We start from the raw sequence: 19,105 nt of genomic DNA on the forward strand, positions 1-19,105 counted from the left end.
TGTGCGTGTGCCGGTGGTTGTGTATGTTTGCTGGTGTGTGTAATTATAAAATAAAATTTAATGAGCAGAGCCCCGACCAGAAAAACAGAAGCCACCGCGGAGGAGGATGGAAAAATCAAGTTTGCATTTCAACACATGCTGTTGCCACCATTCCACCCCGAGAAAAAAAAACCCCCCCTTTGTGGGGAGGAAGGAGAACACTCGGGGCATTTTCATGCCCAGCCATCCATGTAGTTTCACGCTGATGTTGGGGTGTTGCTGCCACGCCCATTTCTCCCATACCCGCCCCAAAAGTAGTAGCCTAGTCCAGGACTCTCGCTGTCCTGACATTTGCCAAAGTCGCTCCTTTTTTGCTTGGTTTTCGAACAGCAAAAATATGTAAGAAAGGCGAAAAAATTAATTATATTTCTTGAGATGGGAGTAATAATTTGGGAATGGTATTTGGTGAGTTCATTCGCAATATCGAGAAGTAATTGTGGTTTTTCTACGACTAAAATTTGAGACAGTGTGCGAACTGAGTAATGTTAAGTGAAGGAGAAGTAAATTTAAAATTAAGTCATAGGCTCCTATGAATTTGCAAAACGCGGTCTTTTACTTATAATGAAAGATATTATTTTCGAGCAACTTGTAGTGTGAAAGTGTATTTGAAAATCCGCATTTCTGTAAATACATTTTTTATGCACAACTTTTTAAATGAGTTGCCCGGGTTGGACCTTGTTCACATGTATGCTGGCACGCCTACCTACGCCTAGAATCCATCCCCTTTCTTGGCCCCTACCATATTTCGACACTCCTTCGCCTTGCACATTGTGATTTTATGACCGGCTACATTAGTGCCATGAAATATGCTCCTCCTGCACCTGCAGCTCCACCTGCACCGCCAAACCGGCCAAACCATAACCCACCACCCACCATCGTAAGCCCAAGCCAACGCTATACCAATCCCAATCCCGAACCCAATCCACAACCAAAACCCAAGCCGCCTCGACGAGATCCTGGCTTCCGGCAAGGCAGCGTTAAATAAAAATGAAACGTTGCGCATACGCCGCGTTGGCCGTGGCGTAACTTATGCCCGCTGGCCATTTTTGCAGCGAAATTTAATTATTTAACCCGGAACTGGGCCGAACTGGGGTTTTTTTTGTTTACAGCTGGTTGCTGGTTGCTGGTTTCGCGTTTGCTGTTTCAGGATGTATCACACACACCTGCTCGGAGTGATTTTAATGAGTGGAGTTTGCAGTTTGGCTTTAAGCTTCTCTCTGGTTATTACTCGACTGCATGACACCGGAAAAAAATACAACCAAGAAAGCGCGACAAGCGCTGAGCTTGTGCAATTTACTTTGAAATAAATATGAATTCAATTTACTTTAAAATAAATATGAATTCATATAGCAACTGATATCATGAATATTAAGCAACACTCGTACATAATTAAAAACAAACAAAATCTACAAAATTATTTCGTTTTGATCACTGCATTTGCAAGGGATGCTTTAAATTACATATTAATGAGTATTAAAAGCGAAGTTAATTAACATAATTCAGTTGAACGTAGATATTAGTCATGCGTAAAGCTAAACTAAAATTGCTAATGGTATGGATATTACAAAGACTTTTTGGCAGTGCGATTATGACTCCGCCTGCAGTTTCTCCCTTTGTTGAACTGACATTTTCCGACCCCCTGCTTTCCATCTTGTTCAAATTGAAAAGTTACTCCCGTCAAAGGCGGCCGATCCAAGGAGTCGTTTGGGGGAGGGGCAACTCATGGTATGGATGCAGCTGCCTCCGATCCTTCTGCTCCTTCGGCTCCATCGTCCTTTGCCAGCTGTCGCGTACGTGTCACAGTGAACACATCACGTGACTTCCGGCGCGCGTGCTTGCAACACCTAACCACCACCCGATTTCCCAATTTTCGCCGCACATTTTCAGCACATTTCTCCGGCCTTTCAAAAGAAAAAAAATATCGAAATGCCAGAGGAAAATGCGTTCAAATTAAGAAACCAGGCGTGAGCAGACATTTTTCCTGGCTAAAACTGGGCGGAAAACTATTTGTACCCAGACATCAGATAGCGTTAATTGCGTTTTGAACATCAAATATGTGTTTGAGCCATAAATAAATTTCAAATAAATAGGCACACTTTTATACTCGGATTGTCCGGTAATACATTTTAAATAAGTGTGATTTTAGATTTATCTGTGCTTTCTTTATTTATTGATATACATAAAATACATTGCAGTTAAATAAAATGACTGCCTCACATTCGCTATTCAATGAAAGCCCACTAAAAATGCCACATCATTGAAATGCCCAATGTATACAAACGGATTTAAAATAAATCAAGCGATGATGGCACGAGAGGGTAATCATTATGCTGCGAATATTTCGCAACCACTCTTTTGGCCCACTTTTGTGGGCCAACAATCGATGGCTTATAAAAACTATAGCGCACTTTTTTGGGTTGCAAAAATGGGGGTCAGTGCCGCAAAATGGGGTGGCCACTTCATTGTGCACTTGATTGCGCTTTGTGCACTGGTCCATAGGTGTCATATGGCTGCTGGAAATTAATTGAATTGGCTTTGGAGCCGTTGTAGCGGGTGTGGCGGGTGTGGCGGGTACAGGGAGAGTACAGTGAGTACTGCGAAAACAAAAACAAGTGGTCAAGTCCTTTGGAGCACTTGCGGTTGAGTCGATGATGAAGTTGCCGTGCCGGGCGAACCAAAAAGTGTAGTGCAGTTAATTGAAATTGGGCAAAGCAATTAATTTGCTTTTGTCACAAAAGCTGTTAAGCTGAAGCACTGGACACCCGAAAAACACTCGACCAGAATCCTTTGACGCAACATTTGTTTCTATAATTTGTGCTTAAAGCGGCTTAAAGTTTTTTATTTCCAGCTACATACCTTTGCCAGGGCCACTCGAGAAGTCTCAAGTAGAGAGTTCTTCCGCCGGAGTGGAGCACTCGAAAGTCCGAAGTCTAGCTGGGTCCACTACAACAATGCCGCATTCATTAAAATGCTGTTAAAAGCCAGAAATTTTAAACTTGCCCAAAAGAAGTCGGCTAAACTTGAAATCGGCTTAGGAAAACTGAGGAGGAGTCTCGAAAAAAAAAAAAAAAAACGCCTGCAAGCAGAAATCTTCAAGCGTACACAGAGAACGCAGTTTAACTTTTCTAGCTTTCTTGTACTTATGTAAGCTTCAAATCATGTTGATGAAACTATTTTTGATTTCATTAAAAATATGTAACATCTTGCATTGCCCCGAAAACAAACGAGGAGTGATGTACATTAAGTATATTTAAATCTATACTTAGTATTTCTCGAGTGTAACAGAATTGCTAGGCACAATTTTCGGCTCGTATTCGTCGCCGGAGCCGCATTCCTTTTGTGGTTATGCAAATGGCCAAGGAGCAGGCCAATAACCAAAGCCCAGACCAAAAACAGTTGGCTGACATTGCCGGGCACTGACACTAATTGCAATTGTGTGCAGCATTAGCCCGACTTTCTGCTCCTGTCCTGAAGTAAAAAGGTTTTCGTGTAGCCAAGTCAGCAGACGTCGCTTACTTGATTTTTTAGCCCCCCACCTCTTACGAGTTTTCCTCTTTTCCCTTTTTTTTCTGGCACTTTTGTGGTTCGGCAGTGGCATAATCAAAAAGGACAAGCCACCAGTCTCCTGCTATTCCAATGATATTGGCAAGACTCGAATCTCGAGACGTGCTGACTTTACTGGGATGTGATTGTGATTGGGATTTGGGAATCGGATTGGTATTGCTATTGGTATTGGTCTGTTCTCGTGGCTCGCTTCTGGCGAATGTTTGGCTGCCGTGTCAAGGTGTCGACGGTGGTGCGATGTGGTTTGCTGCAGCTGCACCACAATTATCGGTGGATGGGGGAATTGGGTGTCGTGTTAGGTACTAATGTTCTTCCTCAAAAACGTCTGGAAACCGAACTAGCACTGCGTATTACTCAACTCAATTGAAGCCGTTTAGGAATGAGAAATTTTTAAAATTTATGCTTTAAAGTTAGCACAAATATTTGGCAATAAAGAAGCAATTTGCGAGCGTTTCCGAGTGCCATTGCTGGTTTTGTTTGTTCGGGCAATCTTCTGGCTAATGCGCATTATTGTCGTGCGACATTTGCATGCCGCACACCTGGGCCCTATTGCACCGCCCAAAATCGGAGTGCACCACCATGGACCAAAGCACCCACCCACCCACACACTCACACATGGCAAAAGCATCTTTTTATTCAAATTGAAATGTCTTTTCAACGGGTTTGCTTTCCACTTCAGCGGCCCGCGACACATGAGTGCTGTTTGTCTTCGTCGCCGGCGACTTTTTGGCCAAGGATCCCGCAAAAAAGCAAGAAAACACAAAGGGAATGCACGTACATAAAGGCATAGGCAGTTGGAAACATTTTAGCAGAATACTCCTTACGCTTACTCAAGAACAATTGGTTACAAATTTTAAATATTAAATTTAATTTTGCATCTAAAAGGGCGTTAACAATATTATAAACCATGAATTATGTATTTCTTAAAAGAGTATATCCTTCGCATTTTCACTGCCAAACTCGAATATTCCCATACGTTTTGGATACCCTCAACGAAATTCCACTCTTGCCGCGTATGAAAAGTGAGGTGGGATTTATTTGGGTGGCGGAGGCTTGGCTGGGGTTTATTACGTGCGACGCATGCAACTGAACAAAAGTCACGTGCAGGACGACACACCTGTGCGGTGGCGAGTGGAAGGGGGGGTGATGTGGTTGGTTTCTCAGGTGGGAGATTGCATTTGCCGGGGACGAGGGGACAGGGACAACAAGATGGAACGTGCCTCTCACGTGTGCAGCAAACTGTGCCAAGTTGACAAGGCGGTGCTGGTGGCACCCCCTGTTTTGTCTATGCGTGGCCACGTTGCGTATGCGCAATTTGATGGCCTTGCCGCCCACTCGAAGTGCAGGTAGCACCCAGCACCCACTCACTTTGCAATCATATTTTTGCGAGCCTGAATCGGGCAAGGAAAAACACAAAAATTGCGAGCTAGAGATATTCAATAATTTCATTTTGGGGATTTTCGCACGTTATAAAACACTCAACGGCCGACGACGAGAAATCATCGCGTCGCTGAGAACATGAAGCATTGGGAGTTTATTTTTGCCAAACAAAATATACATATATATTTTTTCAATTTTTGCTGTATCAAATTTTTTCCTGTCTCTCGCTTCCTTTTTTTGGGGTTTTTTCTTTTGTAGCTGCTGGCATAAATCAATCAAGTGCAGGCACAACACGCAATGCACGCACACAAACAGCTGGAACAATGAAATAAACAAATGGAGTCGGCAAACTGAGATATATGTTGCTATAAATACAGCTGCAATCAAAACAATAGCACTTTTTATCTCTTCAACAATTTTGTCAGGTTAATTTATGATATTTTCAATATTTGCGTCAATCCCATTTTTGATAAAAATTATATTCAATTTAAAATTAACTACATTCGACAAAATCTCATTTTCGCTTAAAAATGATATTCAATTGAGAACTAACTTTCCTTTATCTGTATTACATTATCCTATCTACCCCACATTATTACATTTGAAGCTCAAACATTTAAAGCTCTCTATTGGAGAACTAATGTTGTTTTCACAACTGTATAAACGAAGAAAGTGATGGCAACGGAACTCGCATGAATCGAATGACATTGGCAGCGCTTTCAAGAATCCTTGCAAACATTTTCAATTAAAAAGCTACTGTGCCATTTGTCAGCTGCTGCTTCCCTGTTTCGTTTTCTTCTTTTTTATTATCTATGTTCTACTTCATCCATTCTTCGGTTCGTGCTATCAATTGCTTATCAATCACAATCAAGCGACAACGCCGTCTCCGCCTCGCATTCATATCTGTCTCAATGCAGCTGTCGCCCAGTGATTGTCAAACTGGGGTTTTGGTCTGAGAGAAATGGGGAAAATTAGTTGGTTATGTCTGATTTTCGCTGCCAAAATTTGTAGGGGTAGAGAAACAAAAAATTGGTAAAATTTAAGATGTTTTTGGCAAAAATTTGGGGATATTTTCAAGATCGCAATTATACGAAAGCTAAAATGTAGTCCTCACCAGCTATCGTTATAAAACAAACAATTAATCATATGAAACAAGTTTGATTATATATTAATTAAAAGCAATATGAATATGCCTTATTATACCCTGAATTTAACACAGCTCTCGAAATTAGCCAGCCAATGCGTAACACACATTCGAAGGACTAAAACACCGTTCCTCCTCAGGCGCTCCTTCAACAATGACTGGCAAACTGTATTCGATTGGCTGTCTGCCATTGAACTTGGACATTGGTTTTTGGTCTTTATGGATCGCCTGCAGGCGTTTCAGAAGCCATGGAAAAGCCAAAATGCCGCTCCAAATTCAATTGTTCTTGTCGAACGTTTCGCAAATCACAGGCCAAAGTTTGTTGATGGCTGCTGCTGTTGGAACTAGCAAAACCCGGAGGCTCCTTCAGCATAAATGCACCTTGGAGGCCAACTTTTGACCCGTAACAGAGGGGAGTCGGGTGCTCGGTGTGTTGGGCAAACAAAGGGGCCAACTGGCTGCTAATGGATTTTAAATGAGCCCCATAAATAGCAGCAAGTCGTTCTGGCACACGCCGAAAAATTGCATTTGCCACGCCTGCCGCAGCCATAAAAGGAGTCCCACTGGCTGGAGACCCCCTTCTGCCCTTTTCTTAACCACTTGGCTGTTGTCATTTATTCTTGTTCTGTTTGGTGTCTGCTTTGCCTCGGGTAGTGCTCCTTTGGCTTACTTTCCTTGGCTATGTGTTACCCTTTGGTTGCAGGTTCAAGTCATACATTTTAGGATGTCTTATAGGAAATATAATCTAGATTTGCATTACATATCAAAAACTAGAAACACCTAGAAACACAGATGTTAAAGATGTTATTCAAGGAATGATTAAGTTACTTTGAAACCTCTTAGAAATTGATTTAATAAGTATCTGTTAGGCAATCATTGCCGTTTCTTTGACTTCTTCTTTTTCCCAACAGAAAGACTATAAATATTTGTTACGCTGACGACACTGGGGGAGAATCACACACAGAGAACACGTACTTATAGGAAACATTTATATATATAAACATATATGAGTTGTTCTTGTTGTCTTCTTTTGCGGCTACAAATCCGGCGTGTATAAAAATGGCTGCAATTTATGTTTTCCTATGAATATATTTGTGGCAAGCTCGGCTCTACTCCACTTTGCCTTCGTTCCCACCCAATCCACCCACTGAATATATATGTATGTATTTTTTCTCTGCCTTTTATTGCTAGTTTGTTACTATATTTGATTGCATAAATTTTATGCAGATTTCGTAACATGTCATTGCAAGTGATTTTTATTAAATGCAGCGCACGGTGACAAGTATATTGCGCATACGCCGCGTTGTACCGAAAATTTAATATCCGCCTCAAATGTGTTATGATGTTTTGGGGGCTAAAGTTGCCAACTAATATGACAAGTTGATGCCCCGGTCATTCTGCAGCAGATTTCAGTTGTTGTGGTCCAATAACTAACAATCAAGTGGTTATGTGTGGGGGATTTTGGGGGAGTAGTTTTGGGTGGCAGACACTTTATGTGTCTTGTGTCATCTGCTTGGCTTTTTGGTCACGTTGATCATGCGACAACAGCATGTGTTCCCATAACGCAGTTGCCAAACTTTAATTACAAAAGAAATGGCCAAAATGAAGAATGAGAATCGGAAAACAAGTTTGTCGGGTTTTTCCTTGGAAAATACTCGGTTTACCTCTGGCCAAGTTTTTGAGGTAAAGAAATTTATTTGCTTTAAATGAAGTAGAGTATAATTTGGTTGTGAATTTTCTTCCATTTCATGAAGTGTTTCTTTTTAAATGTATTTTTTTATATTTTTTGTATTTTGTTTGATGTTGTAGAAATGCAACAAACTTAATAAATGTCCTAAGCCTGAAGTTCTAAACTCCATAACTCAGCTTATCTTAATCGGATTTTGAAGTGGCATACCTTTAAATGTTTCTGGCGCAATTCTCTAAAAAACTGCATTCAAATTTAGAAAATTATTTTTTTTTAATATTTTTGTATTTTTTTTGATGTGATGATGTAGAAATACAACAAAATTAAGAAATGTCCTAAGGCTGAAGTTCTAAACTCCATAACTCAGCTTATCTTAATCGGATTTTGAAGTGGCATACCTTTAAATGTTTCTAGCGCAATTCTCTAAAAAACTGCATTCAAATTTAGAAAATTATTTTTTTTTAATATTTTTGTATTTTTTTTGATGTGATGATGTAGAAATACAACAAAATTAAGAAATGTCCTAAGGCTGAAGTTCTAAACTCCATAACTCAGCTTATCTTAATCGGATTTTGAAATGGCATACCTTTAAATGTTTCTGGCGCAATTCTCTAAAAAACTGCATTCAAATTTAAAAAATTATTTTTTTTTAATATTTTTGTATTTTTTTTGATGTGATGATGTAGAAATACAACAAAATTAAGAAATGTCCTAAGGCTGAAGTTCTAAACTCCATAACTCAGCTTATATTAATCGGATTTTGAAGTGGCATACCTTTAAATGTTTCTGGCGCAATTCTCTAAAAAACTGCATTCAAATTTAAAAAATTATTTTTTTTTAATATTTTTGTATTTTTTTTGATGTGATGATGTAGAAATACAACAAAATTAAGAAATGTCCTAAGGCTGAAGTTCTAAACTCCATAACTCAGCTTATCTTAATCGGATTTTGAAGTGGCATACCTTTAAATGTTTCTGGCGCAATTCTCTAAAAAACTGCATTCAAATTAAAAAAATTATTTTTTTTTAATATTTTTGTATTTTTTTTGATGTGATGATGTAGAAATACAACAAAATTAAGAAATGTCCTAAGGCTGAAGTTCTAAACTCCATAACTCAGCTTATCTTAATCGGATTTTGAAGTGGCATACCTTTAAATGTTTCTGGCGCAATTCTCTAAAAAACTGCATTCAAATTTAAAAAATAATTTTTTTTTAATATTTTTGTATTTTTTTTGAGGTAATGATGTAGAAATACAACAAAATTAAGAAATGTCCTAAGGCTGAAGTTCTAAACTCCATAACTCAGCTTATCTTAATCGGATTTTGAAGTGGTATACCTCTAAATGTTTCTGGCGCAATTCTCTAAAAAACTGCATTCAAATTTAGAAAATTATTTTTTTTTAATATTTTTGTATTTTTTTGATGTGATGATTTGTAGAAATGCAACAAAATTAAGAAATGTCCTAAGGCTGAAGTTCTAAACTCCATAACTCAGCTTATCTTAATCGGATTTTGAAGTGGCATACCTCTAAATGTTTCTGGCGCAATTCTCTAAAAAACTGCATTCAAATTTAGAAAATTATTTTTTTTAAATATTTTTGTATTTTTTTGATGTGATGATGTAGAAATACAACAAAATTAAGAAATGTCCTAAGGCTGAAGTTCTAAACTCCATAACTCAGCTTATCTTAATCGGATTTTGAAGTGGCATACCTCTAAATGTTTCTGGCGCAATTCTATAAAAAACTGCATTCAAATTTAGAAAATTATTTTTTTTTAATATTTTTGTATTTTTTTTGATGTGATGATGTAGAAATACAACATAATTAAGAAATGTCCTAAGGCTGAAGTTCTAAACTCCATAACTCAGCTTATCTTAATCGGATTTTGAAGTGGCATACCTTTAAATGTTTCTGGCGCAATTCTCTAAAAAACTGCATTCAAATTTAGAAAATTATTTTTTTTTAACATTTTTGTATTTTTTTTGATGTGATGATGTAGAAATACAACAAAATTAAGAAATGTCCTAAGGCTAAAGTTCTAAACTCCATAACTCAGCTTATCTTAATCGGATTTTGAAGTGGCATACCTCTAAATGTTTCTGGCGCAATTCTCTAAAAAACTGCATTCAAATTTAAAAAATTTTTTTTTTTTAATATTTTTGTATTTTTTTTGATATGATGATGTAGAAATACAACAAAATTAAGAAATGTCCTAAGGCTGAAGTTCTAAACTCCATAACTCAGCTTATTTTAAACGGATTTTGAAGTGGCATACCTTTAAATGTTTCTGGCGCAATTCTCTAAAAAACTGCATTCAAATTTAGAAAATTATTTTTTTTTAATATTTTTGTATTTTTTTTGATGTGATGATGTAGAAATACAACAAAATTAAGAAATGTCCTAAAGCTGAAGTTCTAAACTCCATAACTCAGCTTATCTTAATCGGATTTTGAAGTGGCATACCTTTAAATGTTTCTAGCGCAATTCTCTAAAAAACTGCATTCAAATTTAGAAAATTATTTTTTTTTAATATTTTTGTATTTTTTTTGATGTGATGATGTAGAAATACAACAAAATTAAGAAATGTCCTAAGGCTGAAGTTCTAAACTCCATAACTCAGCTTATCTTAATCGGATTTTGAAATGGCATACCTTTAAATGTTTCTGGCGCAATTCTCTAAAAAACTGCATTCAAATTTAAAAAATTATTTTTTTTTAATATTTTTGTATTTTTTTTGATGTGATGATGTAGAAATACAACAAAATTAAGAAATGTCCTAAGGCTGAAGTTCTAAACTCCATAACTCAGCTTATATTAATCGGATTTTGAAGTGGCATACCTTTAAATGTTTCTGGCGCAATTCTCTAAAAAACTGCATTCAAATTTAAAAAATTATTTTTTTTTAATATTTTTGTATTTTTTTTGATGTGATGATGTAGAAATACAACAAAATTAAGAAATGTCCTAAGGCTGAAGTTCTAAACTCCATAACTCAGCTTATCTTAATCGGATTTTGAAGTGGCATACCTTTAAATGTTTCTGGCGCAATTCTCTAAAAAACTGCATTCAAATTAAAAAAATTATTTTTTTTTAATATTTTTGTATTTTTTTTGATGTGATGATGTAGAAATACAACAAAATTAAGAAATGTCCTAAGGCTGAAGTTCTAAACTCCATAACTCAGCTTATCTTAATCGGATTTTGAAGTGGCATACCTTTAAATGTTTCTGGCGCAATTCTCTAAAAAACTGCATTCAAATTTAAAAAATAATTTTTTTTTAATATTTTTGTATTTTTTTTGAGGTAATGATGTAGAAATACAACAAAATTAAGAAATGTCCTAAGGCTGAAGTTCTAAACTCCATAACTCAGCTTATCTTAATCGGATTTTGAAGTGGTATACCTCTAAATGTTTCTGGCGCAATTCTCTAAAAAACTGCATTCAAATTTAGAAAATTATTTTTTTTTAATATTTTTGTATTTTTTTGATGTGATGATTTGTAGAAATGCAACAAAATTAAGAAATGTCCTAAGGCTGAAGTTCTAAACTCCATAACTCAGCTTATCTTAATCGGATTTTGAAGTGGCATACCTCTAAATGTTTCTGGCGCAATTCTCTAAAAAACTGCATTCAAATTTAGAAAATTATTTTTTTTAAATATTTTTGTATTTTTTTGATGTGATGATGTAGAAATACAACAAAATTAAGAAATGTCCTAAGGCTGAAGTTCTAAACTCCATAACTCAGCTTATCTTAATCGGATTTTGAAGTGGCATACCTCTAAATGTTTCTGGCGCAATTCTATAAAAAACTGCATTCAAATTTAGAAAATTATTTTTTTTAATATTTTTGTATTTTTTTTGATGTGATGATGTAGAAATACAACATAATTAAGAAATGTCCTAAGGCTGAAGTTCTAAACTCCATAACTCAGCTTATCTTAATCGGATTTTGAAGTGGCATACCTTTAAATGTTTCTGGCGCAATTCTCTAAAAAACTGCATTCAAATTTAGAAAATTATTTTTTTTTAACATTTTTGTATTTTTTTTGATGTGATGATGTAGAAATACAACAAAATTAAGAAATGTCCTAAGGCTAAAGTTCTAAACTCCATAACTCAGCTTATCTTAATCGGATTTTGAAGTGGCATACCTCTAAATGTTTCTGGCGCAATTCTCTAAAAAACTGCATTCAAATTAAAAAAATTTTTTTTTTTTAATATTTTTGTATTTTTTTTGATATGATGATGTAGAAATACAACAAAATTAAGAAATGTCCTAAGGCTGAAGTTCTAAACTCCATAACTCAGCTTATTTTAAACGGATTTTGAAGTGGCATACCTTTAAATGTTTCTGGCGCAATTCTCTAAAAAACTGCATTCAAATTTAGAAAATTATTTTTTTTTAATATTTTTGTATTTTTTTTGATGTGATGATGTAGAAATACAACAAAATTAAGAAATGTCCTAAAGCTGAAGTTCTAAACTCCATAACTCAGCTTATCTTAATCGGATTTTGAAGTGGCATACCTTTAAATGTTTCTGGCGCAATTCTCTAAAAAACTGCATTCAAATTTAGAAAATTATTTTTTTTAATATTTTTGTATTTTTTTTGATGTGATGATGTAGAAATACAACAAAATTAAGAAATGTCCTAAGGCTGAAGTTCTAAACTCCATAACTCAGCTTATATTAATCGGATTTTGAAGTGGCATACCTTTAAAAGTTTCTGGCGCAATTCTCTAAAAAACTGCATTCAAATTTAGAAAATTGTTTTTTTTAATATTTTTGTATTTTTTTTTGATGTGATGATGTAGAAATACAACAAAATTAAGAAATGTCCTAAGGCTGAAGTTCTAAACTCCATAACTCAGCTTATCTTAATCGGATTTTGATGTGGCATACCTCTAAATGTTTCTGGCGCAATTCTCTAAAAAACTGCATTCAAATTTAGAAAATTTTTTTTTTTTAATATTTTTGTATTTTTTTTGATGTGATGATGTAGAAATACAACAAAATTAAGAAATGTCCTAAGGCTGAAGTTCTAAACTCCATAACTCAGCGTATCTTAATCGGATTTTGAAGTGGCATACCTCTAAATGTTTCTGGCGCAATTCTCTAAAAAACTGCATTCAAATTTAGAAAATTTTTTTTTTTTAATATTTTTGTATTTTTTTTATGTGATGATGTAGAAATACAACAAAATTAAGAAATGTCCTAAGGCTGAAGTTCTAAACTCCATAACTCAGCTTATCTTAATCGGATTTTGAAGTGGCATACCTTTAATTGTTTCTGGCGCAATTCTCTAAAAAACTGCATTCAAATTTAGAAAATTATTTTTTTTTAATATTTTTGTATTTTTTTTGATGTGATGTAGAAATACAACAAAATTAAGAAATGTCCTAAGGCTGAAGTTCTAAACTCCATAACTCAGCTTATCTTAATCGGATTTTGAAGTGGCATACCTTTAAATGTTTCTGGCGCAATTATCTAAAAAACTGCATTCAAATTTAGAAAATTATTTTTTTTTAATATTTTTGTATTTTTTTGATGTGATGATTTGTAGAAATGCAACAAAATTAAGAAATGTCCTAAGGCTGAAGTTCTAAACTCCATAACTCAGCTTATCTTAATCGGATTTTGAAGTGGCATACCTTTAAATGTTTCTGGCGCAATTCTCTAAAAAACTGCATTCAAATTAAAAAAATTATTTTTTTTTAATATTTTTGTATTTTTTTTGATGTGATGATGTAGAAATACAACAAAATTAAGAAATGTCCTAAGGCTGAAGTTCTAAACTCCATAACTCAGCTTATCTTAATCGGATTTTGATGTGGCATACCTCTAAATGTTTCTGGCGCAATTCTCTAAAAAACTGCATTCAAATTTAGAAAATTATTTTTTTTTAATATTTTTGTATTTTTTTTGATGTGATGATGTAGAAATACAACAAAATTAAGAAATGTTCTAAGGCTGAAGTTCTAAACTCCATAACTCAGCTTATCTTAATCGGATTTTGAAGTGGCATACCTTTAAATGTTTCTGGCGCAATTCTCTAAAAAACTGCATTCAAATTTAAAAAATAATTTTTTTTTAATATTTTTGTATTTTTTTTGAGGTAATGATGTAGAAATACAACAAAATTAAGAAATGTCCTAAGGCTGAAGTTCTAAACTCCATAACTCAGCTTATCTTAATCGGATTTTGAAGTGGTATACCTCTAAATGTTTCTGGCGCAATTCTCTAAAAAACTGCATTCAAATTTAGAAAATTATTTTTTTTTAATATTTTTGTATTTTTTTTGATGTGATGATTTGTAGAAATGCAACAAAATTAAGAAATGTCCTAAGGCTGAAGTTCTAAACTCCATAACTCAGCTTATCTTAATCGGATTTTGAAGTGGCATACCTCTAAATGTTTCTGGCGCAATTCTCTAAAAAACTGCATTCAAATTTAGAAAATTATTTTTTTTTAATATTTTTGTATTTTTTTGATGTGATGATGTAGAAATACAACAAAATTAAGAAATGTCCTAAGGCTGAAGTTCTAAACTCCATAACTCAGCTTATCTTAATCGGATTTTGAAGTGGCATACCTCTAAATGTTTCTGGCGCAATTCTATAAAAAACTGCATTCAAATTTAGAAAATTATTTTTTTTTAATATTTTTGTATTTTTTTTGATGTGATGATGTAGAAATACAACATAATTAAGAAATGTCCTAAGGCTGAAGTTCTAAACTCCATAACTCAGCTTATCTTAATCGGATTTTGAAGTGGCATACCTTTAAATGTTTCTGGCGCAATTCTCTAAAAAACTGCATTCAAATTTAGAAAATTATTTTTTTTTAATATTTTTGTATTTTTTTTGATGTGATGATGTAGAAATACAACAAAATTAAGAAATGTCCTAAGGCTAAAGTTCTAAACTCCATAACTCAGCTTATCTTAATCGGATTTTGAAGTGGCATACCTCTAAATGTTTCTGGCGCAATTCTCTAAAAAACTGCATTCAAATTTAAAAAATTTTTTTTTTTAATATTTTTGTATTTTTTTTGATATGATGATGTAGAAATACAACAAAATTAAGAAATGTCCTAAGGCTGAAGTTCTAAACTCCATAACTCAGCTTATTTTAAACGGATTTTGAAGTGGCATACCTTTAAATGTTTCTGGCGCAATTCTCTAAAAAACTGCATTCAAATTTAGAAAATTATTTTTTTTTAATATTTTTGTATTTTTTTTGATGTGATGATGTAGAAATACAACAAAATTAAGAAATGTCCTAAAGCTGAAGTTCTAAACTCCATAACTCAGCTTATCTTAATCGGATTTTGAAGTGGCATACCTTTAAATGTTTCTGGCGCAATTCTCTAAAAAACTGCATTCAAATTTAGAAAATTATTTTTTTTAATATTTTTGTATTTTTTTTTATGTGATGATGTAGAAATACAACAAAATTAAGAAATGTCCTAAGGCTGAAGTTCTAAACTCCATAACTCAGCTTATATTAATCGGATTTTGAAGTGGCATACCTTTAAAAGTTTCTGGCGCAATTCTCTAAAAAACTGCATTCAAATTTAGAAAATTGTTTTTTTTAATATTTTTGTATTTTTTTTTGATGTGATGATGTAGAAATACAACAAAATTAAGAAATGTCCTAAGGCTGAAGTTCTAAACTCCATAACTCAGCTTATCTTAATCGGATTTTGATGTGGCATACCTCTAAATGTTTCTGGCGCAATTCTCTAAAAAACTGCATTCAAATTTAGAAATTTTTTTTTTTTTAATATTTTTGTATTTTTTTTGATGTGATGATGTAGAAATACAACAAAATTAAGAAATGTCCTAAGGCTGAAGTTCTAAACTCCATAACTCAGCGTATCTTAATCGGATTTTGAAGTGGCATACCTCTAAATGTTTCTGGCGCAATTCTCTAAAAAACTGCATTCAAATTTAGAAAATTATTTTTTTTAATATTTTTGTATTTTTTTTTATGTGATGATGTAGAAATACAACAAAATTAAGAAATGTCCTAAGGCTGAAGTTCTAAACTCCATAACTCAGCTTATATTAATCGGATTTTGAAGTGGCATACCTTTAAAAGTTTCTGGCGCAATTCTCTAAAAAACTGCATTCAAATTTAGAAAATTGTTTTTTTTAATATTTTTGTATTTTTTTTTGATGTGATGATGTAGAAATACAACAAAATTAAGAAATGTCCTAAGGCTGAAGTTCTAAACTCCATAACTCAGCTTATCTTAATCGGATTTTGATGTGGCATACCTCTAAATGTTTCTGGCGCAATTCTCTAAAAAACTGCATTCAAATTTAGAAATTTTTTTTTTTTTAATATTTTTGTATTTTTTTTGATGTGATGATGTAGAAATACAACAAAATTAAGAAATGTCCTAAGGCTGAAGTTCTAAACTCCATAACTCAGCGTATCTTAATCGGATTTTGAAGTGGCATACCTCTAAATGTTTCTGGCGCAATTCTCTAAAAAACTGCATTCAAATTTAGAAAATTTTTTTTTTTTAATATTTTTGTATTTTTTTGATGTGATGATGTAGAAATACAACAAAATTAAGAAATGTCCTAAGGCTGAAGTTCTAAACTCCATAACTCAGCTTATCTTAATCGGATTTTGAAGTGGCATACCTTTAATTGTTTCTGGCGCAATTCTCTAAAAAACTGCATTCAAATTTAGAAAATTATTTTTTTTTAATATTTTTGTATTTTTTTTGATGTGATGATGTAGAAATACAACAAAATTAAGAAATGTCCTAAGGCTGAAGTTCTAAACTCCATAACTCAGCTTATCTTAATCGGATTTTGAAGTGGCATACCTTTAAATGTTTCTGGCGCAATTCTCTAAAAAACTGCATTCAAATTTAGAAAATTATTTTTTTTTAATATTTTTGTATTTTTTTTGATGTGATGATGTAGAAATACAACAAAATTAAGAAATGTCCTAAGGCTGAAGTTCTAAACTCCATAACTCAGCTTATCTTAATCGGATTTTGAAGTGGCATACCTTTAAATGTTTCTGGCGCAATTCTCTAAAAAACTGCATTCAAATTTAGAAAATTATTTTTTTTTAATATTTTTGTATTTTTTTGATGTGATGATTTGTAGAAATGCAACAAAATTAAGAAATGTCCTAAGGCTGAAGTTCTAAACTCCATAACTCAGCGTATCTTAATCGGATTTTGAAGTGGCATACCTCTAAATGTTTCTGGCGCAATTCTCTAAAAAACTGCATTCAAATTTAGAAAATTTTTTTTTTTTAATATTTTTGTATTTTTTTGATGTGATGATGTAGAAATACAACAAAATTAAGAAATGTCCTAAGGCTGAAGTTCTAAACTCCATAACTCAGCTTATCTTAATCGGATTTTGAAGTGGCATACCTTTAATTGTTTCTGGCGCAATTCTCTAAAAAACTGCATTCAAATTTAGAAAATTATTTTTTTTTAATATTTTTGTATTTTTTTTGATGTGATGATGTAGAAATACAACAAAATTAAGAAATGTCCTAAGGCTGAAGTTCTAAACTCCATAACTCAGCTTATCTTAATCGGATTTTGAAGTGGCATACCTTTAAATGTTTCTGGCGCAATTCTCTAAAAAACTGCATTCAAATTTAGAAAATTATTTTTTTTTAATATTTTTGTATTTTTTTTGATGTGATGATGTAGAAATACAACAAAATTAAGAAATGTCCTAAGGCTGAAGTTCTAAACTCCATAACTCAGCTTATCTTAATCGGATTTTGAAGTGGCATACCTTTAAATGTTTCTGGCGCAATTCTCTAAAAAACTGCATTCAAATTTAGAAAATTATTTTTTTTTAATATTTTTGTATTTTTTTGATGTGATGATTTGTAGAAATGCAACAAAATTAAGAAATGTCCTAAGGCTGAAGTTCTAAACTCCATAACTCAGCTTATCTTAATCGGATTTTGAAGTGGCATACCTCTAAATGTTTCTGGCGCAATTCTCTAAAAAACTGCATTCAAATTTAGAAAATTATTTTTTTTTAATATTTTTGTATTTTTTTTGATGTGATGATGTAGAAATACAACAAAATTAAGAAATGTCCTAAGGCTGAAGTTCTAAACTCCATAACTCAGCTTATCTTAATCGGATTTTGAAGTGGCATACCTCTAAATGTTTCTGGCGCAATTCTATAAAAAACTGCATTCAAATTTAGAAAATTATTTTTTTTTAATATTTTTGTATTTTTTTTGATGTGATGATGTAGAAATACAACAAAATTAAGAAATGTCCTAAGGCTGAAGTTCTAAACTCCATAACTCAGCTTATCTTAATCGGATTTTGAAGTGGCATACCTCTAAATGTTTCTGGCGCAATTCTCTAAAAAACTGCATTCAAATTTAGAAAATTATTTTTTTTTAATATTTTTGTATTTTTTTTGATGTGATGATGTAGAAATACAACAAAATTAAGAAATGTCCTAAAGCTGAAGTTCTAAACTCCATAACTCAGCTTATCTTAATCGGATTTTGAAGTGGCATACCTTTAAATGTTTCTGGCGCAATTCTCTAAAAAACTGCATTCAAATTTAGAAAATTATTTTTTTTAATATTTTTGTATTTTTTTTGATGTGATGATGTAGAAATACAACAAAATTAAGAAATGTCCTAAGGCTGAAGTTCTAAACTCCATAACTCAGCTTATATTAATCGGATTTTGAAGTGGCATACCTTTAAAAGTTTCTGGCGCAATTCTCTAAAAAACTGCATTCAAATTTAGAAAATTATTTTTTTTAATATTTTTGTATTTTTTTTGATGTGATGATGTAGAAATACAACAAAATTAAGAAATGTCCTAAGGCTGAAGTTCTAAACTCCATAACTCAGCTTATCTTAATCGGATTTTGAAGTGACATACCATTAAATGTTTCTGGCGCAATTCTCTAAAAAACTGCATTCAAATTTAAAAAATTATTTTTTTTTAATTTTTTTGATGTGATGATTTGTAGAAATGCAACAAAATTAAGAAATGTCCTAAGGCTGAAGTTCTAAACTCCATAACTCAGCTTATCTTAATCGGATTTTGAAGTGGCATACCTCTAAATGTTTCTGGCGCAATTCTCTAAAAAACTGCATTCAAATTTAGAAAATTATTTTTTTTTTATATTTTTGTAATTTTTTGATGTGATGATTTGTAGAAATGCAACAAAATTAAAAAATGTCTTAAGGCTGAAGTTCTAAACTCCATAACTCAGCTTATCTTAATCGGATTTTGAAGTGGCATACCTCTAA

At 33.1% G+C, this 19,105-nt stretch overlaps 1 protein-coding gene across 1 annotated transcript in view; it reads right to left on the reverse strand.

Moving 5' to 3' along the window:
- LOC6542342 overlaps positions 1–19,105 on the reverse strand; it is a 91,129-nt gene that overhangs the window by 16,589 nt on the left and 55,435 nt on the right. The window lies entirely within an intron of this gene.

The sequence above is a fragment of the Drosophila erecta genome, unplaced genomic scaffold (assembly GCF_003286155.1).
Source record: "Drosophila erecta strain 14021-0224.00,06,07 unplaced genomic scaffold, DereRS2 tig00000055-arrow-pilon, whole genome shotgun sequence".
NCBI classification, from domain to species: Eukaryota; Metazoa; Arthropoda; class Insecta; order Diptera; family Drosophilidae; genus Drosophila; species Drosophila erecta.